The following is a 27,000-nucleotide window of genomic DNA, read 5'->3' on the forward strand; positions in this document are numbered from 1 at the left end:
CATAATTACCAATTCTTTATTTTTTTACCCACTTTTTTTGTTTTCTATTTTGTAAACCCAATCCAGACCCTCCCTTATTGTTAAGCATTACAGTAAAATATTTGTTATATCCTCTTTAAACTTACGTATGTCTCAAAGGGGACTTCAATACGTAATTGGTAAGGACGAATTAAGTGGAGTGTAGAAAAAAAAACTGTTATCCCACCCTTTTCATATAATTTAGATCTTCTTTAAAAAAGATATACCTTTTGCGTAGGTAAAAATGTAACTTTTTCCCATATTGGTTGGTTTCGTGTGGTGTTTTGGAAAGCATAAGTTTCTGTATGTAACTATTATGTTACTACTTACGACGAGACTTTAGGCGGTGAAAACAGTGACAGGGCTTTTCATATACAAGTTCTTATTGACATAATCACGTATTTCAGATGTTTCCCCACCCATTTACATAATTTCAATCTGGAAAAAGTGACCTATTCCAGCAACATGTCTTATAATCGTGTATACATAGCAAGTGGCCTCTCCCCCTTCACCGAGAATGATGTACTTAGGATTTTTATGCCCCAACAACGATAGTAGAGGGACATTATGTTTTCTGGTCTGTGGGTCCCTTCGTCCGTCCGTCCGTCCGTCTGTTCACCCGTCTGTTCCGCTTCAGGTTAAAGTTTTTGGTCAAGGTAGTTTTTGATGAAGTTGAAGTCCAATCAACTTGAAACCTAGTACACTTGTTTCCTATGATATGATCTATCTAATTTTAATGCCAAATTAGACTTTTGACCCCAATTTCACGGTTCACTGAACATAGACAATGATAGTGCAAATTTCAGGCTAAAGTTTTCTAATTTAAATGCCAAATTAGAGTTTTTTCCCCTATTTCACGGTCCCAACATAGAAAATGATAGTGCGAGTGGGGCATCCGTGTACTAGGGACACATTCTTGTTTTTTATATGTTCGGCTCCTTTTTTCACAAACGTAGAGGGTTGAATATTTAACCCCACAACACCCTTCTTCATTTTATATAAGATTTCAATAGCTCATGAAAGGTCGTTTACTTTCAATATTATTGAGAGTTGAAAATCGAGTCAGCCTCTTCCCGCCATTTAAAAAAATAAATATCTCGAAAAGGAGCCTTATAACCTATTTATATATTTAGCTTATCTTGTGTCTTAACAAATGCTCATCTAACTTATAGCATCAATTTGGAATTCTATATTTTTAATTCCACGTAAGTATATTCTAATTTTTTTTACCGATTTGCCGTCGACGTTCAGTGATTTTACGTGTGACGTCATACGGGAAAGTACCGATAACAATAAAACAGAGCTTTTACGCGGACGTCATGAAATGGGAAAGCACCTGCAAGTGCAATGTTTACTGGAGATTGAATGTAGTAGCTTTGACGACACAGAACAAAGAAATGGACAAACAGGAATGACAGTCATTCCGTGATGTCGGTAAGCCACCTCCGTTTTGTGAAATTTTATCAACATCAACCTTTTCCGGTGATGACCTTATTTTTAATGATAACACGAAGAACATTCCGTTTAATCTCTTTAAGTTTAATTTATTGTGTGCATATCGTTTTGTAAAACTTCAAAGTTGTCTCAGACCAGTGAAATTTATTGCTCTTGATTACAAACTGAAGGCTCAAACCATTTTGGGTTGGTTTTTTTCGCTGAAGTCAGTCTGACAGATTTGGGGTAAGGTCCTTGTGCATGGTTTTACAGAATTGGGTGAACACTGATGTTTTTTACACAAATGAAACTAGTCCTAATAATAGCTTTTCAAGATGTCATTATTTGGACCACAAAAACCCAACCCACCCCCAAAATCCGACATTTTTTTGCACTTTGTGAACTTATCTTGTGAATGTCCTTGACACAGTAACCAAATTGCACTGATGTAATCATACATGGTATTGATTAAATTAATGCTAAAACCCATACCGTTTTACCGACCAAAAACAGAAGATGTACATGACATTAGACATTTATATATATAAGGCAAATATTTTATTTGATATTATATAAAGATGCAAATCTATGACCCATTGACATATTATTACTTCTTTGAAATTGCACTCTGTTGAGGGTGTGAATGGGGTTTACATGCAAAATAGAGATTAATGGGCAATAATAAATAATAACAATTCCTTTATAAATAATTACAGATTAGCCATTATTCTTAAAGATAAATAAGAATAAGCGAAAATTATAATAAAAGATTGCATATGCATCATATTTATTAATTTAATAATTATAAAAAAAAAAAAAAAATCCAAAAGAAATATCTATTACCAGCTGCGCACCTGCGTATGACGTTTAACTTACCTTTGATGCAACCCCCCTTTTTTCCACCATGAATTTCGAATTAGTGCATTTCCCGTAAATTTCGAAATGTCTGTTTATTATGTGATAGAGAGCTTTAAGTGGCGTAGCCAAGCAAATGAGTAAGTGAAATGTGACAGCCTAGGGATCATTGGAGACTTCTACGAAAACAATATTACTACTTTAAACATATTTATTTATAATGGATTGTGATATCTTTTAGTCTCTGATGCATGCTTTTTATTATTATTAATTGTTTTTGGCTTTTAACTATAGCTTTCAGTATTCCCAAATCGTACTTTCGTGTTAATAATTTGACCTGTTGATACAATTGGTAACGTTTTTTTGTCATTTATGACATCGAGATGATCGTGAGGGTATAGTTGGTACAGTGTTTTTAGATTTCAGTAAGGCTTTTGACCTTATTAACCATGCTATACTTCTAGAAAAGTTAAAATTTTATCATATCGGAAAACATATAATAGATTGGATAAAATCATATTTGTCTGACAGACAACAAGAAGTCCAATACGCTAACATTAAATCTGATAAATCGTTTGTAAAGTATGGAGTGCCTCAAGGTTCTATTTTAGGTCCGCTGTTATTTTTAATATATATAAATGATAACACTTCATGTTAAACAATCCAATATGGATTTATATGCTGATGATTCAACATTGCATTTTCATGATAAAAACATTGAAAAAATAAACAGCATATTGCAAAATGATTTAAATGCTATACAATCTTGGTGTAACAATAACAGTATGAAAATCAATGCACAAAAAACTAAGTGTATGAAATTGGGTTCAAAACAAAAACTTAAACAACTATCAGAATTATGTATTACCGTCAACGAAACATGTATTGAGAATGTCCATTCTTTCAAATTACTTGGAATAGACATTGATGAAAATTTAAGCTGGGAAGATCATGTTGATCGTATATGTAAAATTATCTCATCTAAAGTATCACTTTTATATAAAATTAAAGTATATTTGCCAATACACACAAGGCAACTATTTTATAATGCATATATTCTACCATATATAGACTATTGTAGTTCAGTTTGGGGAAATTTATTACAAAAAGATTCAGATAGAATCATAAAACTTCAAAAAAGAGTAGCAAGAATTATACTGGAATGCGATATTTCTATTCCATCTAATTTCATGTTTTCTTCTTTAAAATGGCTATCTTTTACCAAAAGAATAAAATACCAACAATCAATTCTAATGTATAAAATTGTAAATGGGCTAACACCTGATTACTTAGCAATACTAAATATTGATGATGTGCAACGCCACAACTTACGATCTGTCTCTAATAATGATCTTTTTGTTCCAAGACCAAATACAAATTTTTATAAAAAATCTTTTCATTATTCTGCAACCAAAGTATGGATTCCGAATAATTTACCACTCGAAATAAAGAAATGTCCTAATGTGGAATTATTCAAGAAACATAGTTATAATCATTTTCTTGAAAATTATATGCAAGTTAACTAATTTGTTTTCCTCTAACAAAACTATATCAAATATTGTCATTTATTACCCTTTGTATATTTCAATGATTGAATTGTGTATATATATACTAGTAATGTATATTGTAAATTAATGTATGAATGTATGAATGTTAACTGTATGCATGTATTTTGTTGGAGGGCCTCAATGAAAATTAGACTATTTCTAATTGAGTTACCCTCTTTAAATAAAGAATTTATTATTATTATTATTATTATTATTATTATTATTATTATTATTATTATTATTATTATTATTATTATTATTATTATTATATTCAGATGTATTGCTATCGCCTAGATTTGCACACGTTTTGGGTTTGTAACCGATCTATTTACATTATAAATACGCGGATATTAACTAGTTCCGACTAACATTCCTTATCGTTTGTTATACATGCATCTCTTCAATGAATACTGATAAAACTATTTTTGTTTAGAACATAGATTAATAATATGAAAATGTTTTGACGTTGGATATATATATATATAATATATATAAATATATCCTTTTTGTGACATCTTGTGATCAATTTATTTAGCTATCGCCAATTGCCATGCAGTCAGCAGGGTTTAAGAACATCAGTTGTTTGACTGTTAGTCAAATGCGTTTTGTTAAAATATACCTTTTCACTTTTTTGGTCAAAAAAATCATTTCAGTGTGGCCTTCCCCAACATGCCCAAGTTAGTATATTGTACCTTTCATTTGAGCCATTTTCCTTAACAGCAACTTTGAACCCTAACAATTTCCGAATGGGCCTAACTTTCATTTCAGTGTGGTCTTCCCTGAGTTATTACCTTTCATTTGAGCCATGTCCAGTGTCGAACTTTACCGTATAGCGCTGGCGAGACTTACCGAAAGATTATAGGGTGTATACATATGTGTTTCCTTAACAGCGTCTTTACTTCGTACTTTATTTTGGCCTTTCAATTTTTTTTTGGAATCGAGCGTCACTGATGAGTCTTTTGTAGACGAAACGCGCGTCTGGCGTATATACAAAATTTAGTCCTGGTATCTATGATGAGGTTATTTGAACCGCAACAATTTCCGAATGTTGTTAAGGAAAAAAATGTAATTTTCAATTTAGACATGTTTATATTTTTTCGTTTGGTCTTGTTTCATAATATATTGACTCTTTAAATTCAAGAGGCTATCCTAAATTGAGGTAAATTATATGGCCTTCCAAATACCGTTTCGATCCCTAACATCACTGAAGCGACATTTATTGTCGAAATCCGGGTCTGGTGTACAAAAAAATATTGACACCTCATGTTTTTGGTATAACATCTTGTTTATTGTTTTCTGTTTAGTACTAAACTTATATTAAGATCCATTTTGTTATATCTTGTGATCAATTTATTTGGCAATCGCCAATGGCAGTCAGCAGGGTTAAAGAGCATCATGTAATGAGAAGTCCATTATTAGACTAGTGACGAACTTCTGATGTAAAATTGAGAATGGAAATGTAACTGATATATTAATATAATATATAATAACAAACCAGTGTATACTAATTTGTATCACTACAATATACATGTATAATAGTTATTACGGTGCGGTTGAATTTCCTGTCATTTACTCATCATCCGCGCACAAACTTTTCCCAGAAAAAAATATATCTCTGTACATTAACCTCAGTTTCAGGTATAGATATGTGATCTTTTTCTGTGACAAGTGCTTTTGACCATCCACAAGAACTTGCGGTCATCCGGAGTTCAGTACAAATGTACTTCAGTACTTTGATTATTTACATTTTTTTAAAAAGTTATATCTTTTCTCTTTATTTGCTATTTAATTATACCAGCTTTTATAAGTTGATAACTGTTTTTTATTAATAAAAGTGTCGGCAGTCCTGCACTCGTACTATGAACAAAATTATTTATTTTATTAAAAAAATATTTCCGTTCTCCATTAGTCTACAAAATTAATTTCCTTTTGCCTGTGCAAATAATTTTATTTGGCTGCATTTTGGTCCTTCTTTTACTTTAGGGGTCCCAACCCTTATAGAGCATTTCTAAACTATCCTAAACCTTAAATATTACCCCAACCCATACTTAACAACAACACTAGCCCTAAACATAAAACATTTATACCCTAACCTAAAACACCCCCTAACCTAACCATTACCATGATCTAAAGTATAGGGCATTTTGTTCAAGGATTACATCGTTAAATCATGTACATGGCGGCAAAATGTTCAAGAATTATGGACATGGTTGAGTTTCTGAAATTGTTTATTATTTCACTCCTTATTTTATTGATTTTGTATTTACATTGTGTCATAGATCAAATTTATTCGTTCAGTGCATATTCACTTGTTTTTTTCCCTGTGTCTTTCGATTGAGTGAAGTCATTTCAATTGATATTTTGTAATGTGTCTTTTTCTGTTGTGTTGTTACACCATTGTTCCAGGTAAGGGTGAAGGTTGGTACCTATCTTTTAAAACGTTTAAACCTGCTGCATTTGTTTGCACCTGTCTGAAATCTGATGTTCAGTGATTCATTGTCGTTTTTTGATGAGGTTCATATGTTTCTCGTTTCAGGATTTTAATATATAAAATGGGTTTTTCCTATTTGAATGGTTTTAAACTAGTCATTGTTGGGCCCTTTATAGCTTGCTGTTCGGTGTGAGCCAAATGTGAAAGCTCCTTGTTGAAGACCGTACTTTGGCCTTTATACATGGTTTACGTTTACAAATAATGACTAAGATGTGGAGTTGTCTCATTAGAACTCATGCCGATCTTCTTATAATAACTGTATACTAACTTAGATATACAATGTATAAAAGCATTTCAAATTATCTTTCTTGATCTGACGTTCCATCCATCTGTCCAAATAAACTTTTTCTTTAATGGGTATCACAGGGGCTGTCAATTGTTGTCTTGATACATTGGATGTATTTGATGATAGAACAACTTCTCCCGGTAACCTAACATCCGTGTTTCAGTTGGCTGCCAACATTATAGTCCTACTTGTTCTCACACCCTTAGCTGCTTTAGGTCTCCGACTTCTGTCCAGTATATCATTTGTACCTAACAGCAGTTCATCAACCTTTTTTTCAAATTTTGCATACCCATTGATCTGGAAGGATTTTTTCTCTATGGGCCCAGGGCCCCTCAAAATTAAATTCAAGGGGCCATTTTAAAAAATAATGGGCCATGTTGTCAAATGAATGGGCCATTTGAATTGACTACAGTGAAAAAAGTAAAAAGTGTATATCTCGGCAAAGAGATGGTGGTACTTACCTTTATGATTTTAAATAATATTATAGATATTGTGCCTGTGATTTTGTTATTTCAATTCAACAAAGAATTTAAAATAATTTCTTCCAAACCAGATAATATTTAAGATATCCTTTATTTACAATGTTTCTACTGCTACTGTTGTCTTGTTCATGTGCATGGGTTTTTTTTTTACATTAAATTTGGGTCTTCGTCGATACCATACTTATTCCCGACGTTCCGTATTAGAGGACGTATTTGGTATTTCCTCTGCACTTCTTGTATTATTATTACTTCATCACGATGACAACAATAACAGTAGAGAGTATCATTAATTGATAAAACAAAACAACAATTCGCTGAAGGCATGTTTACAAAATGTCAAAACAAGCCAAAGACCAAAAAGTGACAAGGACAGTTAGTCGCCTTTTATGGAGACAAAAACTATATTCATAAAAAGGTTTTGGGGTTAAAAAGTAGCAAGCTGAACAAAGTTAAAAGATAATAATTAGAGACAAATCTCGTCTGTACTAGCCAAATTTTACAAATTTAAGGTTGTAAAAAATCATATCATGAATGATGGTTAATTACGTTTTTTGGGTAATCAGTTACACCCATGGTTCTATTATTTCCATAGGAAAACACCCGAGACGTCCCAAAAATATATAGGTGCTCCTATCATTGGAGGAACATTACACAGTTGTGTACACACACATGGCGCGGAACACGATCGGAAATCCATTTGACGATATCTAAACGTATCGAAACGAAGTGAAAAATATCGTGCGCGACGTGGGCGCTTACATAAGTCACTCTATGCGCCATTTCTGGTCGATGTGCGCTATAGGCGCAGGGCGCACGACCTTCCCGATCACTGCTTGATACCATGTTTTTATACCGCTGATTGACTGTATTTCGTTGGCCTCTTTTGTTTCTTCTTCATTTCTACATATGTTACGTAAACTATTTGGTTTATCTCTGGTCATCGTTGTTGAACTCAACATTATCAAGACGCGGTGTTGGATTTAGATTTTTTACAGGGCTTGTTCAAAGGCGTTTGACACGTTTGTTCTTCCGTGGAGAGAAATCTGCTCTTATTCCTATTAGTGTGTGATACTACTGTCGTTTTACTTATAACACTTGATACAGAACGTGATCCCGGCTCACTGAAATGTACAACTCTGTTCTTATTAATTATGTTTCTAAGTCACTGAACAAACCTTATCAAAGCAATTTCTTTCTTTGTTGTTTCCTGTCTGAATTACATTTCTTTCCACAAGTAGCTCCCATTTTTGATGCTTCAGTGTTTACGTCGTTAATCTCATGCAACAGAGCTTTGCGCGATCCCAAAATGCTCGCTGTTGCTGCACGCTGACGTCGACTGCACTGTAAGGTGACTATTAGTAAGTGTCAGACTATAGAGGATGCGCATGCTTGTTAAAGACTAGACGGACAACGTCTGTATGGACAGGGGGAAAGATTATGTGACTAAATTAATAGTATTTAATTAAAACAAATATTTATTTATTTATTTTTTATAATATTACAAGTGTGGACACAGACCAGGGTGGATAGTATGTTTAGATGTTTGATAGTGTTTTCTTACATAAATAGGTCTCTGGTTTCCCCCCATAGGGTTATATGTTGAACTGTGGTGCACAGTGACAGCCTAGTGATGGACTTCAATGTAATTGATATATTAATATAATATATAACAACAAACCAGCGTATACTCATTTGTATCACGACAAATTAAATACAACATAATAGTTATTACGGTGCGGTTGAATTTCCTGTCATTTATTCATCTTTCGCGCATGAACTTGTCTAAAAAAAAACATATCTCTGAACATAAACCTCAGTTTCAGGTATAGAGATTTGATCTTTTTCTGTGACAAGTGCTTTTGACCATCCACAAGAACCGGCGGTCATCCGATGTTCAGTACTTCAGTATTTTGATTATTTACTTTTTTTAAAAAGTTATATCTCGTCTCTTTAGTTGTAAAATATTATACCAGCTTTAAAAAGTTCTTTGATAACTGTTTTGTATTAATATAAATTTCGGCACTCCTGCACTAGTACTATGAACAACATTATTTAATTTGTAAAAAATATTTCCGTTCTCCATTACTCTACAAAATTATTTTCCTTTTGTCTGTGCAAATAATTTTATTTGGCTGCAATTTTTTCAAGGTTAACATCGTTAAATCATGTACATGGCGGCAAAATGTTCTAGGATATGATGAAGATTCTGAAATTGTTTATTAATTCACTCCTTATTTTATTGATTTTGTATTTACATTGTGTCATAGATCAAATTTATTCGTTCAGTGCATATTCACTTGTTTGTTTTCCTATGTCTTTTGATTGAGTGAAGTCATTTTAATTGATATTTTGTAGTGTGCCTTTCTCTGTTGTGTTGTTTACACTATTGTTCAAGGTAAGGGTGAAGGTTGGTACCTATCTTTTAAAACGTTTAAACCTGCTGCATTTGTTTGCACCTGTCCTACGTCTGAAATCTAATGTTCAGTGATTCATTGTCGTTTTTTGATGAGGTTCATATGTTTCTTGTTTCAGGATTTTAATATATAGTTGTTTTTCCTATTTAAATGGGTTTAAACTAGTCATTGTTGGGCCCTTAATAGCTTGCTGTTCGGTGTGAGCCAAATGTGAAAGCTCCGTGTTGAAGACCGTACTTCGGCCTTTATAAATGGTTTACTTTTACAAATAATGAATTAGATGGGGAGTTGTCTCATTGACATTATAACTCATGCCAATCTTCTTATAATAACTGTATACTAACTTAGACAAACAATGTATAAAAGCATAACATTTTATTTTTTCAAATTATCTTTCTTGATCAGACGTTCCATCAAACTGTCCACATAAACTTTTTCTTTAATAGGTATCCCAGGGGCTGTCAATTGTTGTCTTGATACATTGGATGTTTTTGAGGGTAGAACAACTTCTCCCGGTAACCTAACATCCGTGTTTGAGTTGGCTGCCAATATTATAGTCATACTTGTTCTCACACCCTTAGCTGCTTTAGGTCTCCGACTTCTGTCCAGTATATCATTTGTACCTAACAGCAGTTCATCAACCTTTTTCCGACGTAGTCGGTATAGTTTCGGTTTGTGCCCTTTGAACTTAAGGACGCTTAACTATGGCAATAGAATACGCATGCTCGAAAATCTTTCTGTGATTGGACAAAATGCTGTCATGGTGGGTGATTTGGTTGTGTTTGAAAAAACGTCTCGTTAATTATATCGTGATGGAAAGCAAGTGAAAAACTATATATATTTGAACTAGATCTTACAAAGATTTATATTTTTATTAAAATAATTGTTTCTCCAATCGCTCTTTGCATTCGTGACAGCTGTTTATTCGGGACAATTATATAATTCTTAAATTTTAAACTTTGTTGTACGAACGAACATGACTTTTAGAACGCACCTACGCATGTGAGATTTCCGCGGGATTTTGGTGAATGTAAACAGAAAGATACGAGGACCGAGAATACTGAACACAAACAGAGAAAACGTTATTTAAATGGTATCTTTGTGCTTCTGAAGGTTATCGAATGATAGTTTTAAACATATACTCAAATTTAAATACGTCGGATATCTTTTTTAAAGATAGTTCTTGTTTAAATTTTGCATACCATGTATTTATACCGCTGATTGACTGCATTTCGTTGGCCTCTTTTGTTTCTTCTTCATTTCTACATATGTGACGTAAACTATTTGGTTTATCTCTGGTCATCATTGTTGAACTCAACATTATCAAGAAGCAGTGTTGGATTTAGATCTATACAGGACTTGTTCAATGGCGTTTTACACGTTCGTTCTTCCGTGGAGAGACGTCTGCTCTTATTCCTATTAGTGTGTGATACTACTGTCGTTTTACTTATAACACTTGATACAGAACGGGATCCCGGCTCACTGAAATGTACAACTCTGTTCTTATTAATTATGTTTCTAAGTCTCTGAACAAATCTTATCAAAGTAATTTCTTTCTTTGTTGCTTCCTGTCTGAATTACATTTCTTTACACAAGTAGCTCCCATTTTTGATGCACCAGTGTTTACGTCGTTAATCTCATGCAACAGAGCTTTGCGCGATCCCAAAATGCTCGCTGTTGCTGCACGCTGACGTCGACTGCACTGTAAGGTGACTATAGAGGATGCGCATGCTTGTTAAAGACTAGACGGACAACGCCTGTATGGACAGGGGAAAAGATTATGTGACTAAATTAATAGTATTTAATTAAAACAAATAATTATTTATTTATTTTTTATAATATTACAAGTGTGGACACAGACCAGGGTGGATAGTATGTTTAGATGTTTGATAGTGTTTTTTTTTTTACATAAATAGGTCTCTGGTTTCCCCCCGTAGGGTTATATGTTGAACTGTGGTGCACAGTGACAGCCTAGTGATGGACTTCAATGTAACTGTCACTGTGCACCACAACAAACCAGCGTATACTCCTTTGTATCACTATAAATTAAGTACAATATAATAGTTATTACGGTGCGGTTGAATTTCCTGTCATTTATTCATCTTTCGCGCATGAACTTGTAAAAAAAAAAAACATATCTCTGAACATAAACCTCAGTTTCAGGTATAGAGATGTGATCTTTTTCTGTGACAAGTGCTTTTGACCATCCACAAGAACCTGCGGTCATCCGATGTTCAGTACTTCAGTATTTTGATTATTTACTTTTTTTTAAAAAGTTATATCTCGTCTCTTTAGTTGTAATATATTATACCATCTTTAAAAATTTCTTTGATAACTGTTTTGTATTAATATAAATTTCGGCACTCCTGCACTAGTACTATGAACAACATTATTTAATTTGTAAAAAATATTTCCGTTCTCCATTACTCTACAAAATTATTTTCCTTTTGTCTGTGCAAATAATTTTATTTGGCTGCAATTTTTTCAAGGTTTACATCGTTAAATCATGTACATGGCGGCAAAATGTTCTAGGATATGATGAAGTTTCTGAAATTGTTTATTATTTCACTCCTTATTTTATTGATTTTGTATTTACATTGTGTCATAGATCAAATTTATTCGTTCAGTGCATATTCACTTGTTTGTTTTCCTATGTCTTTTGATTGAGTGAAGTCATTTTAATTGATATTTTGTAGTGTGCCTTTCTCTGTTGTGTTGTTTACACTATTGACCAAGGTAAGGGTGAAGGTTGGTACCTATCTTTTAAAACGTTTAAACCTGCTGCATTTGTTTGCACCTGTCCTACGTCTGAAATCTAATGTTCAGTGATTCATTGTCGTTTTTGATGAGGTTCATATGTTTCTTGTTTCAGGATTTTAATATATAGTTGTTTTTCCCATTTAAATGGGTTTAAACTAGTCATTTTGGGGCCCTTTATAGCTTGCTGTTCGGTGTGAGCCAAATGTGAAAGCTCCGTGTTGAAGACCGTACTTTGGCCTTTATAAATGGTTTACTTTTACAAATAATGAATTAGATGGGGAGTTGTCTCATTGACATTATAACTCATGCCAATCTTCTTATAATAACTGTATACTAACTTAGACAAACAATGTATAAAAGCATAACATTTTATTTTTTCAAATTATCTTTCTTGATCTGACGTTCCATCAAACTGTCCACATAAACTTTTTCTTTAATAGGTATCCCAGGGGCTGTCAATTGTTGTCTTGATACATTGGATGTTTTTGAGGGTAGAATAACTTCTCCCTGTAACCTAACATCCGTGTTTGAGTTGGCTGCCAATATTATAGTCATACTTGTTCTCACACCCTTAGCTGTTTTAGGTCTCCGACTTCTGTCCAGTATATCATTTGTACCTGACAACAGTTCATCAACCTTTTTCCGACGTAGTCGGTATAGTTTCGGTTTGTTCCCTTTGAACTTAAGGACGCTTAACTATGGCAATAGAATATGCATGCTCGAAAATCTTTCTGTGATTGGACAAAATGCTGTCATGGTGGGTGATTTGGTTGTGTTTGAAAAAAACGTCTCGTTAATTATATCGTGATGGAAAGCAAGTGAAAAACTATATATATTTGAACTAGATCTTACAAAGATTTATATTTTTATTAAAATAATTGTTTCTCCAATCGCTCTTTGCATTCGTGACAGACAAAATGCTGTCATGAGGGCGATTTGGTTGTGTTTGAAAAAAACGTCTCGTTAATTATATCGTGATGGAAAGCAAGTGAAAAACTATATATATTTGAACTACATGTAGATCTTACAAACTTTTAAGATTTATATTTTTATTAAAATAATTGTTTCTCCAATCGCTCTTTGCATTCGTGACAGCTGTTTATTCGGGACAATTATATAATTTTTAAATTTTAAACTTTGTTGTACGAACGAACATGACTTTTAGAAGGCACCTACGCATGTGAGATTTCCGCGGGATTTTGGTGAATGTAAACAGAAAGATACGAGGACCGAGAATACTGAACACAAACAGAGAAAACGTTATTTAAATGGTATCTTTGTGCTTCTGAAGGTTATCGAAATGATAGTTTTAAACATATACTCAAATTTAAATACGTCGGATATCTTTTTTAAAGATAGTTGTTGTTTAAATTTTGTATTCCATGTATTTATACCGCTGATTGACTGCATTTCGTTGGCCTCTTTTGTTTTTTCTTCATTTCTACAAATGTGACGTAAACTATTTGGTTTATCTCTGGTCATCATTGTTAAACTCAACATTATCAAGAAGCGGTGTTGGATTTAGATCTATACAGGACTTGTTCAATGGCGTTTGACACGTTCGTTCTTCCGTGGAGAGACGTCTGCTCTTATTCCTATTAGTGTGTGATACTACTGTCGTTTTACTTATAACACTTGATACGGAACGTGATCCCGGCTCACTGAAAGGTACAACTCTGTTCTTATTAAATATGTTACTAAGTCTCTGAACAAACCTTATCAAAGCTTCTTTTCTTTGTTGCTTCCTGTCTGAATTACATTTCTTTCCACAAGTAGCTCCCATTTTTGATTCTTCAGTGTTTACGTCGTTAATCTCATGCAACAGAGCTTTGCGCGATCCCAAAATGCTCGCTGTTGCTGCACGCTGAACATAAACCTCAGTTTCAGGTATAGAGATGTGATCTTTATCTGTGACAAGTGCTTTTGACAATCCACAAGAACCTGCGGTCATCAGATGTTCAGTACTTCGAATTCAGTATTTTGATTATTTACTTTTTTTTAAAAGTTATATCTCGTCTCTTTAGTTATTATTTATTATACCAGCTTTAAAAAAGTTCTTTGAAAACTGTTTTGTATTAATATAAATTTCGGCACTCCTGCACTAGTACTATGAACAACATTATTTAATTTGTAAAAAATATTTCTGTTCTCCATTACTCTACAAAATTATTTTCCTTTTGTCTGTGCAAATAATTTTATTTGGCTGCAAATTTTTCAAGGTTTACATCATTAAATCATGTACATGGCGGCATGTAATTTACATTCTGTCATAGATCAAATTTATTCGTTCAGTGCATATTCACTTGTTTGTTTTCCTATGTCTTATGATTGAGTGAAGTCATTTCAATTGATATTTTTGTAGTTTGCATTTTTCTGTTGTGTTGTTACGCTAATGTTCCAGGTAAGGATGAAGGTTGGTAACTATCTTTTAAAACGCTTAAACCCACTGCATTTGTTTGCACCTGTCCTACGTCTGAAATCTAATGTTCAGTGATTGTCGTTTGTTGATGAGGTTCATATAATATTTCTCGTTTAAGGATTTTGAAATAGTTGTTTTTCCAATTTGAATGGTTTTAGACTAGATATTTCTTGGCCCTTTATAGCGTGCTGTTCGGTATGAGCCAAATGTGAAAGCTCCGTGTTGAAGACCGTACTTTGGCCTTTAATGGTTTACTTTTAGAAATTACGACTTAGATGGGGTGTTGTCTCATTAGAACTCATACCACATCTTCCTATAATAACTATATACTAACTTAGACAAACAATGTATTAAAGCATAACATTTTATTTTTTCAAATTATCTTTCTGGATCTAACGTTCCATCTAACTGTCGAAATAAACATTTTCTTTAATAGTTTTCTCAGGGGCTGTCAACTGTGATTTTGATATATATTTGATGTATTTGAGGATGAAATAACTTCTCCCGGTAACCTAACATCTATGTTTGAGTTGGCTGCCAACATTATAGTCATACTTGTTCTCACACCCTTTGCTGCTCAACAGTTCATCAACGTTTTTTTTTCAAATTTTGCATTACATGTATTTATACCGCTGATTGACTGCATTTCGTTGGCCTTTTTTGTTTCTTCTCCATTTCTCGAATGTCGAGTAAACTATTCGGTTTATCTCTGCATGGCTGAAGGTAGTTCATCGTTGTTGAACTCAACATAAGCGGTGTTGGATTTAGATCTATACAGGGCTTGTTCAATGCCTTTTGTCACGTTCTTTCTCCCGTGGAGAGACGTCTGCTCTTTGTTGTTATCATCTTGTGTTATTACTGTTGTTTTACTTATAACACTTGATGCAGAACGTGATCCTTGCTAACTAAAAGGTACAACTCTGTTCTTAATAATTATGTTTCTAAGTCTCTGAACAAACCTTATCAGAGCAATCTCTTTTCTTTGTTGCTTCCTGTCTGAATTACATTTATTTCCACAAGTGGCTCCCATTTTTGATGCTACAGTGTTTACGTCGTTAATCTCATGCAACAGAGCTTTGCGCGATCCCGAAACGCTCGCTGATGCTGCACGCTGACGTCGACTGGATAGTAGCAAAAATCAAATAAGAAGAGGATCGCATATTAAGGTGCATTTCTACACGATGTGATTTTAATATGCGAGATGGTATCCGAGGACCAGCAAGCATGTGATATTTGTATGGCTCTTAGTCTATTATGTTCCTTTGATGTGTTGATATCTTTCTTGTGTCTGTCCACATACAACTGTAAATTTGTTCAGAATCTTCCTACTATCATTGATCAAAGATTTTACAATTTGGGAATTAGTATGGCGTTCATTATCACTGAACTAGTATATATATTTGTTTAGGGGCCAGTTGAAGGACGCCTCCGGGTGCGGGAATTTCTCGCTACATTGAAGACCTGTTGGTGACCTTCTGCTGTTGTTTTTTTTTTCTATGGTCGGGTTGTTGTCTCTTTGGCACATTCCCCATTTCCATTCCCAATTTTATTTGTCTAAATGTCGAAGACTTATTATGGTTTCAAGTAACAATATATACGAATTATGCCGGATTTCAATACAGATGCTTAAAACTCCGTCCTATACATTTATATACAACCTAATAAAAGTATTTTAGATATGACTAGAACTGGTGGACAAAAAGATTACATAAGTTATACTTGCTAACATTATAAGTGAATGATCATTTAAACTCAGGACTCATCAGTATAGACAGCACATTTTGTCTATGTTTATGAAAAGTGTTACAAACCACCAATCATTATATTACGAGTAGCATGATATGAGCATTGTTTGGTTTTGACTATGTGCTTTTCATTGTTTGGCTTCTGGTAAAAAAATGTTTGGTTTACATGTAAAAAAAAGTGGTTTAATCTCCCCTTAAATACTTAATTGGATGGATGCTTCCTCAACAACTTCTTGTGCTGACAGTTGTGATCATCTTAGTACCTTACAGCAGATCATGTGCAATTGTGAGTTGTGTATCAAATCTGTATTTCACAAAGAACGCATGTGCATGCATAACAATGAACTGGACTCAAAGCAAAGCAATTTAATAATACACCTAGAAAAAAACTCAATCCATTATGTTATATACTTTGTTATATACTTATACTTATATAACCGGGAGTTTTCCGTGTTATAGTAATTGAAGACGGAATGCCAATACTTTAAACTTTATTTAATAGCAAGGTCCGGACAGACTTAAGACCTAAACTGACTCCATAATATCATACAAAAGCATATATAAAAACAGTATCTATGGAAAAGGATATGTGTCCAACGCATTAACTTCTTATCGACAAGGTGGTTTCCGTTACGACAAATATATATATATATAACAATAGAATAAATATCGATGAAAAATTAATAAAGAGCTCTCGTAATTGAAGATAATTCTTATTACTATAGGTTAAATGTTATATGACGGCATTTGAGCTCATTCACTAATATTATACATTTAGTTTTATCTTGACAGTTTTTACTAGACTACTAGTGCAAGTTTTCTCAGTTCTCAAACTACAAATGTATTGATTAAGTGGTCATTTATTAGTATTGGTTTGATCAAAGTCAGTTGTTTATAATAAATTAAGTATGATAATTCGCATCACATACATTAACTCTTGTTATTTGATTGCTTGATGTACAGTCGCAAATATTTCATGCATATTTAGAGCATATATAAAGATTTGAATAGTTATTTTTTTTTAGTTAAATTCATTGTTTGCAAAGTAATTTATTCTTTTGCACTAATAAATTGCAGTGATGACTATATATGTTAATAATGTATCAACAAAAACTATTAGAGAAGTACTGTTTCAATTTTACCTCAAAACAAAAGTACGGTTTCTGTAATAATATCTATTGGACTTATATTAAAATAACATTGTGATTGAAAACTATAAACAACCCCCTCCCTTTATGATCCAAAACGTTAAAACTGAAATTTCTAGAAATCGAGAGTGAGCTTAAATTCAAAGATATAAACAATGCACCAAAGTGTTATGGAAACCCGTGAAAGCAGGTTGTAGTTAATGAGCGACATGTTGACGACATACAGACGGTCAGACAGCAGTGTAAAATAATTCGTTCCGTCTAAAATATTTTTCAAAGATTATCAATCTGATGTTTGTTTGAAAGTTTTAAAGTACTATTCTCAATGAAAATGTTAATCTGGCCGGTCTAAAGTAATTTCAGGAAACCTTTAAAAATAAATAAAGTGACTTAATACACTGACCCCTGTAATTGAGGGGTGTCAGAACATGGGATAATTCCCACTTGTCTCCCTCTTTCCATTTTTTTTTGGTGAAGAATAAATTAGTGAAGTACTGTTTCAATTTTCATTTTTTAGCTACCCTCGTCTCCTGGTTACCGCCTCAGTCTCAATTCCGTCCAATCTAACTCCTATTCATTCCAAGGGTTCGATTCCATAATCGTGTCCACCCAGTGGACAACGGTTTACCATAATTCGTCCCGTTGAAAACACAGCTGGCGTTTAATATAGATAATGCTGAAATCTTGAATCTTTATTTGTTTTAAGTTTGTCGGATGTTTGGTTGAGAGTTAAAAAGTACTACTTTCAAAGAAAATGTTAATCTGACCGGGCTAAAGTTATTGCAGGAAACCTTAAAAAAATAATAAAGTGACTTAATACACTGACCCCTGAAATTGGGGGTGAACATTGGATGATTCCTACTTGTCCCCCCCTTGGAGAAGGAGCAGTAGGGGTCGGGAACCCATTTTTTTGGTCGATCAATGCATTTGAATGGTACATATGGCTGAGTCCCCCCAGCACCCCTCTCCCAACCTATAACGTTTTGGGTTAGGAACGATTTTCTCAGTATGTACCATGATACAGACAGGTGTAATCCATAGCTAAAGCATGTTTTCAATATAAATGTCCCGATGGAGAATTAATCATTAAATATAAATACCATGATGGGTAGCTTAGTCGATTCTCAAATTGAGGGGTGTAATGTGTGCAAATCGTTTGCATAGGTCATAGCAAAATTTTGAAATTGTTTACAGAACTGGAGAAAGAGAAAACCTATTGCGACTAATATTTAAACTGTGACCTTTCAACAACAATGTTATTTTATTTACAGCATGTCTTTTTTAATATAAATATCCCTTCGGATAATTAATGATTACATATAAATATATTGATGGAGAGCTTAGTCGATTCTCAAATTGAGGGGTGTTAATTTGTAACGGATCGTCTGCTGCAGGTAACTGAAAATTTTGAAAATTTGACCTAGATGGTCAAACGAATATTTCTTTTCTCTATATTTTTGTTAATAATAATCCTTATATCCAATTGCAAAATCATGTTGTATTCCGCTTGACTCTTCTGTCAAGCATTCAACCAGGATCCCAGGCTACCATTTTACTCTAAAAATGACCCAAGACACACATCACGGGCCAAACCCCAAATCATGTTAAAATATTTTCATGGAGAAACAAAATTAGTGTAAGCATATTGGAGATAATTGCTTCTGTCATGCAAATGTCGAGATCTTCTGTCTGAAAAGTCAAAGGGGTATGGCATACTATGGTTAAAAGTGGGTGTAGGTGACTCGTGTAGTAAACAAGAAACAAATACTGTTTCATAGTTTTACAATCATTGACATTAACAAAATATCCAGAGGGGACACCTCCTAGTCTATTTCGATAAAGTGCCATGATCATTCTAGATCTGTATCTGTGTAGGAATACATTGTGGATATCTGAGAAACCAGCCCTTCGACCATTTCGTGCAGAAATATTAGATTCTCAGCTGGCTTGAGCGTCTTGTCTGTATGTCTTGTAGTTTCAGTTTGGTTAGCGTGTTTGAGACGCAACCAACTTCTCTGGATTTGTAGTCTCCTGTTATTAATCTCTCGCAAATTCTCGAACATGTAAACCATTTTTTATCTTCAATACTCAGGAGCCAAAGGAATAAATGATGTTCGTCCATTTGCTTCTTGTATTAATTGTAGACCATTACATTTTTTTTTTGAAATTTTCATATTCAGATTATAATATTAAGGAATAATGGGTGTCAACTTATTTCTCCCATCATACATATATATTCCAAAATTTGCGGACCAAGAACAATATTAATTAGTATGAATATTCCATTACCGTCTTATATTTCATATATTTAGTCTAATTTTGACCCGGTCAAATAGTAAGTAGAAATTTCCTGCCAAGTAACAATAGTATATTTGCGAAGTTGATAAGGAAGCCCATTCCAGCGAAACATCTATATATACCTGCATACAGGAAGTGACATACCCCATCCCCGGTTTGGTGACCAGTACAGCAAACAAACATGTTTATTCGAGGTCACCTCTATATAAAACCCAAGTCTCTGGTACATGTATACATGCCATATGAAACAAACAACGTATTTATCGATTTGTTTTCTTTTACATGCATGTGCTGTACATAATTGATTCATTACTTACAAAATGTAGGTATATATTCCATATGGCGTATGGCGTTGCTCCTACTTACAGGAGGCTTATACACTGAGGAAAAAAAACGAGCGCCATCGGCATCTGACGCCATAATGATCGTTAGCATAATACAACGATGACAATTCACACATCGATATTTCACACATTAACATTTAACGAATCGACATGTAACAAGTTAAAAAACATCAATTATACAAATTGACAATTTACCAAAAAAGATTTTTGAAATCATACAGATCTATACAAGTTACAAATTGACTATTTACGAATTAAGAATTTTGAAATAACAAAAATACAAGTTGACAATTTACCAATTGACAACTTATACACATTGACAATTTACGCATTCAGAATGTTGACCCCGTTGACTTTCCATACCCATTGGCCATGGGTAGTTTATGATGGTTGATCATGGGGTTTTTATGGAACGCCATGACTGTCTTCTGATGTTGATTTTTAATATGTTCGATGCTTTGTGCATTATGTTCATTAGTATTTGTGTCATGTCCAGTAGTTTTCATATTATGCTCAGTAGTTTTGACATTATGTTCGGTGCTTTGGTTATTATGTTCAGTAGTTTCATTATTATATGCAGTGGTAGTTAAATTATGTTCGGTACTTCTGACGTTATATTCAATGCATTTTTCATTATGTTCAGTACTTTCGACATTATGTTCAGTAGATAAAATATTATTTGCAGTACATTATGTATTACCTTCAGTGGTCCCGTTTTCTTTATATTCGGTGGATTATGCATTATGTTCAGTAAAAGATTCAGTATTATATTCTGTTCAGTGATCTATATGTTCAGTGGTTTTATTATTATAATGATGCAGTTAAAGTCGGGAAATCAATAACGGAAATTGTTGAAGAAAAAAAGCCCACAAACGCCGATATTTTCGACGGACGTTTTCTTTATAGAAACCTTTACGGGATTGAATGAAAAAAGAAGAAATGGAAGCAGTATTAAATCGGTTTGGTTTACTTTCACACGTTGACAATTTTTATAAGAAAAAAAATACTCCTGACTTAGTTTGTTAGATGTCCTGATTGACTAATTATTTTGAACGTACAGTGGCAAATATTTCACGCATTTGACTGATTGTTATTTTCGGAACGTACAGTGGCAAATATTTCACACATATTCTATAGCTTTTGATTTTCTTGTAGGTAACCCTTTTTGTTGGTTTGTTGTAGCATATTAATCTTAGGTACCGACTTTAAACAGACCACCAACCTTGTAGATATTCTTATAGTATTCTGCATCCTACATCTCTAATAGGAGCTTTAATATCAGATATTTATTTGAAACAACCCAAGAAATATGAGGTTGTGGATGAAGTTTACAGAATAGAAAATAATGTCCACCCCCAAAAACGAAGGTGACAAAAAAATAAAGAATAGATAATAAAGGGTTGCTTAAATGTAAAAAAAAAATGTTTAAAACTTTGGAAAAAGGTTAAACAAGAAGTGATAACAGAATTAAATGATTAATAGAATCATTATAACTTAACTTTTTCTGAATATTGAATTTATCATTGATATGGAATGAAATGTTGAACTGGTCATTATCAGAATTTGTTCATTAATGTTGCAATATGGAACGCCATAGCTGTCTTATGTGTCTTTTTTATTGCTTTTCTATTATACGAAGGTGCTTTTCTATTATACGATGGTGCTTTTCTATTGTACGATGGTGGTTTTCTATTATACGAAGGTGCTTTTCTATTAAACGAAGGTGCTTTTCTATTATACGAAGGTGGTTTTCTATTATACGATGGTGGTTTTCTATTATACGATGGTGGTTTTCTATTATACGAAGGTGGTTTTCTATTATACGAAGGTGTTTTCTATTATACGAAGGTGGTGTTCTATTATACGATGGTGGTTTTCTATTATACGATGGTGGTTTTCTATTATACGAAGGTGGTTTTCTATTATACGAAGGTGGTTTTCTATTATACGATGGTGGTTTTCTATTATACGAAGGTGGTTTTCTATTATACGGATGAGCGTTTCTATTATGTGGATGTGGTTCCCGTGATTAACCGGAAGTGTGGCGTGTCACATGATTTAAAAACAGGGACGGGTCAATTGCTAATAAGATGTGGAAAAATCTTAAATCAAGAAAATCAATTAAGTCTTTAAAAGTTTTTATGGACTATTTTATTTGAAATAAAACAATCAATTAATGATAATTGATAAGTGAATTTATCAATATATCGAAATTCGTCCACCTGTTGACCCTGCATTGTTTTCGGCGATATATCCGGGTTGCACTAACGACAGGACGATTGCCCGGATTGGGACAGGATATATTAACCGGATGAGATATAAATAGTCAGAACTTTTTGTTATTTGATAATTATTTCAACATTTGAAGACCTTAGGTAACAACTATATTTTTTTTATTAATGTAGCTATTGTTTTACAATATTTTTTAATGAAACTAAAACTTCATAGAAAAAAAAATGTTTTGTAACAAAAAAAATTGACCGGACGGATTTCGCCACGAACAATAATGAGCTGATCGACATAAGTGTAAAACATTTCTTATATCTAATAATATTTTGAAATTAATAAATCTTTATGAGGAATAATTGTTAAAATGAAATTTTATGAAAATATTAACTGAATTGTTAAAACTGATTGTATAAGTCAATTTAATTATTAAATGTATTTGATCTCTTGGGCTTAAATTAAAATATTGTTTGTTTGCCCTTTACCGACCGACCCTATAAATTCGTTCCGCCTGAAATTCTTTTATTTGTATTTACCAGCAAGATTTTATTTTATTCTATTTTTTCGTTCCTACCAAAAATCTTATATTTGTATTTCCCGCTCAAAACTTTTTTACCGGAATCCTCGGGTTTTATCTTTAACGTATAAGGTCCAGTCCGTTTGGTATCACCTGAGCGTTTGACATGAACAATTGCATTTGAAGTTTCAAAGCATTTGTTTGAAATCGAGGAAATCATGATATAACGTACGTTACTCTGTATCTTAAGGCTTTATACTTAAAGAGCAGGGTTCATTTACAAAAAAGTTCGTTTGATACAAAATTATCAACATGTGTACAAACTAATTTGTAAACGGACGTTGTATTCTATGTAGCCTAGGAATGGCCTTTTGTGATGCGCAGATCAGGATGATTATGTTAACGATGCCGCTATATTATTTATATCTGACATGAACCAAAAGTGACAAAACCCTGTAAAGAAGAGAATATCTGGCAGTAAAATCGCCAAGTTTTCCATACAAATCATTTATAAATGCGATGTTTAAAACTACGTGACAATTGAGTTTTAATTCTTGTAGCATTTTTATTGGAAACAAAGGCACACACGAAATTTTTAACACTCTAGGGACTTTTTCTACTAGTAATGTATGTCTGTCCGGACATATCTTACCAGTACAAAGTTACATGTATCTCTTACAGAAAACCTTTAGGTAAGCGTACAAGGTACGTAGTACAGAATATAAGTGCAAGTTCAAAGTTCCAGGCATGTAAAAGTTGAAGATATGAGGCACAGCTCTATATTTTGATATTTGAAAACGAAATAGTTGTGCATATGAATATATGTGCTTCACATTCTACGTGATATTTTTTCTCTTCAAAACTAATAGTCCCAGAAAACTTATTTGCAAAAACAAAACAGACAAAAATGATATTTCTATATCTAAAAAATGACATTATGCTGATTTTGTATATGTAAAATAAAATATTAAACCTACCTGCCTACCCATGAAAAATAATATACCGAGCCAAGATTATTTTTTTTGGGGAAAAAATAAAATATTTTACCTACCTACCTACCCTGTTTCAAAACATAGGGTCGGAAAAGGGCAAACAAACAATATTTTAATTTAGGCCTTGTGTGAAAACTCAAATGACATGTTCAGAAAAAATTTTAGGACCCTTTTTTTCAGTTTTCGGTCATAGGACGGTTAAAAGAGGAGCTACATGTAGTTATGTAAATAGGACTTATAAACAATTCATGAATGCAAAACTATTTAGAAATCTTGACTTCTGAATATAGTAAAGCATGGTTAATTGAATATGCAAGCAACACATTTTTGTGATACAGAATTTACTTAAAATTGTCCAAAATCCGCTCTTCGGGTCATCGCAGAAATGAACGTCTCTTTTACTTTGTCAATATTCACACTGAAATCCCGATGAATATAATGCAGTAATGCTAGCGATGATAACCCAGCTGTAGTTGTTCATGGTTAATCATACATATGTTTTCAACAGATGTAGTACACTCAACGATATCTCCGCGGTAGCACTCGTGTTCGCCATCGAGCGACCTCCCGATTGAATTTGACAAATTATATGCCAGGCCAGTTTCGTATGTCTCAAACAATGCACCAATTTGTTCGTTTGTTGTATTACCTACAACACAAGGAAGCAGATAATGCGCAAAGAAGCGATTGTCTGATGATATCAGACGCGACTCCAGTTCCATTATCATATGGTCTACGCAAAATATAATGAGACTTTCCAATACTGTTTTGGCGTGTTTGCTGGGGGGATTGGCTCTGGTAATCTGTCGAACACATCGCCTCGGCATATTTTCAACGATATCGAAGGGTACTGATAATTCTAATGTCAATTGGTACATCGCATTCCAAACAGTTAAACCGTCCGTACTCTGTGAAATGTGCCCCGAAACTTCTAGAGTATAACAAATTCAAATCTTGTAATAGAAGATGCAAGTTACTGTTAATCTTTTCATCTCCAATAAAACTTTAATTTTGAAACCAAATGCCGCTATTTAATGACATTCCATCATTTAAGAAAGCGATTAAATATATATATGTGTTTCCTTTAAACATTTAATTTATAATTTTTTTTATTTTTTTGCATGTCGAATTGATGTGCACGCAACTGCGTGTTGGCGTATAGGGAGCTACGCGCCTGAGTTGTTATTTGGCTTGATTGGGAATTACGACAAGTGTCAAAATTAGATTATTTAACTAAATGTTCATGGCCTAATATGTCAAAATGTTTATCACTTATTCAAACATGTTCAAGCGGTGCTTTGCTTTTGGGCCCTATTGGCATTTCATTTGCTCCAAAACGTCTTTCATTTGCGCAAAAAAAAAAAAAAATCCAGGTAAATAGTATAAAAAAAATAATTTAATTCAAAAGAGACTTTTAGTAATAATTCTAAAACAAAGTTTTTGATTGCATAAAAATTATATTCCACCGAAATTAGTCATCGTAACCATAATGAAACTCGCTGTTTTATATTAAACAATAAGTATGAACTTTTTAAAATTAGTTACACAGGGAGGAATACTTAAAGAAACTCATCTTTATCTTATTCACGATGTAGCAATGAATATTTCAAATTTCTTTGTTATATTGTATATATGTTACCTGTAAAATGGCGCACATGAAATATTACCTTGTGGCGCAAATGAAAGATTGGATTGTGTCAAAATTGGTCCATAAAACTTTTAAAGACTTAATTGATTTTCTTGATTTAAGATTTTTCCATATCTTAGTAGCAATTGACCCGTTCCTGTTTTCAAATGATGTGACACGCGACACTTCCGGTTAATCGCGGGAACCACATCCACATAATAGAAAAGCACCTTCGTTTAATAGAAAAGCACCTTCGTTTAATAGAAAACCACCTTCGTATAATAGAAAACCATCATCGTATAATAGAAAACCACCATCGTATAATAGAAAACCACCTTCGTATAATAGAAAACCACCTTCGTATAATAGAAAACCACCATCGTATAATAGAAGACCACCATCGTATAATAGAAAAGCACCCTCGTATAATAGAAAAGCACCATCGTATAATAGAAAAACACCTTCGTATAATAGAAAAGCACCATCGTATAATAGAAAAGCACCATCGTATAATAGAAAAGCACCTTCGTATAATAGAAAAGCAATAAAAAAGACACATAAGACAGCTATGGCGTTCCATATTGCTATGCAGATTATGTACATTTGATAAATATTTTCCTCGAAAATCAACCAATGGGTCGATGCCACTGCTGGTTTTTATTCACGAGGGTATCACCAGCCCAGTAGTCAGCACCTCTGTGTTGACATGATTTATCATTGATATGACCATTTTTATAAGTTACCTTTTTACAAACTTTGAATTTATGAAAAAAAGGATTTTCTACCCCAGAAAGAATACCGTTGTTGTATTTGACGTTTTTTTTTTTAATCTTTGGTCCTCAAGGCTTTTCAACTTTGTACTTTATTCTTTATTTTTTATTGGAGCGTCACTGGTGAGTCTTTTGTAGACGGAATGCTCGTCTGGCGTAAATTAAAAAATATATATATTCTGGTTTATGTGATGAGTTTACTGCACGAGTTAACAAATCTTGACATATCATTTCGACCTCTATTGTGGACAAAGTTAGCCTTACATTCTTCTCCTGCATTGTGTCAGAAATTATTACAACAATGATAAAACAGTTTGTGATAATGATCAGACAAAAAAAGGCTCTGCAATAACAGAAAAACCAGAAAACAACTAGTCATAAATTTCATACATTCAAAGATTAACAGAAAAATTTATGCTGGTATGCAAGGGTATAGAATGAAATATTGTACAAAGTGCTTCAAACAATGAACATTTGCGTATCAGTATGTTTGCCATTTTATAATCATTTATTAAGATTTTTAATCTTCCAAATTCAAACTATATACACAAAACTAACTAGGTCTAAGTGTAAATATGATAACAATAGACTGTCTTTTAGACAGGTATTAGACAGGTAATGAATATA

At 33.2% G+C, this 27,000-nt stretch overlaps 1 long non-coding RNA gene across 1 annotated transcript in view; it reads left to right on the forward strand.

The window, feature by feature from the left end:
* Positions 1 to 1,333: 1,333 nt before the first annotated feature.
* LOC143049083 (uncharacterized) overlaps positions 1,334 to 27,000 on the forward strand; it is a 51,327-nt gene continuing 25,660 nt past the window's right edge. Inside the window, exon 1 of the long non-coding RNA XR_012970050.1 lies at positions 1,334 to 1,452. This is a non-coding gene — a long non-coding RNA (uncharacterized LOC143049083). The remainder of the gene's footprint in view (positions 1,453 to 27,000) is intronic.

The sequence above is a fragment of the Mytilus galloprovincialis genome, chromosome 10 (assembly GCF_965363235.1).
Source record: "Mytilus galloprovincialis chromosome 10, xbMytGall1.hap1.1, whole genome shotgun sequence".
NCBI lineage: Eukaryota > Metazoa > Mollusca > Bivalvia > Mytilida > Mytilidae > Mytilus > Mytilus galloprovincialis.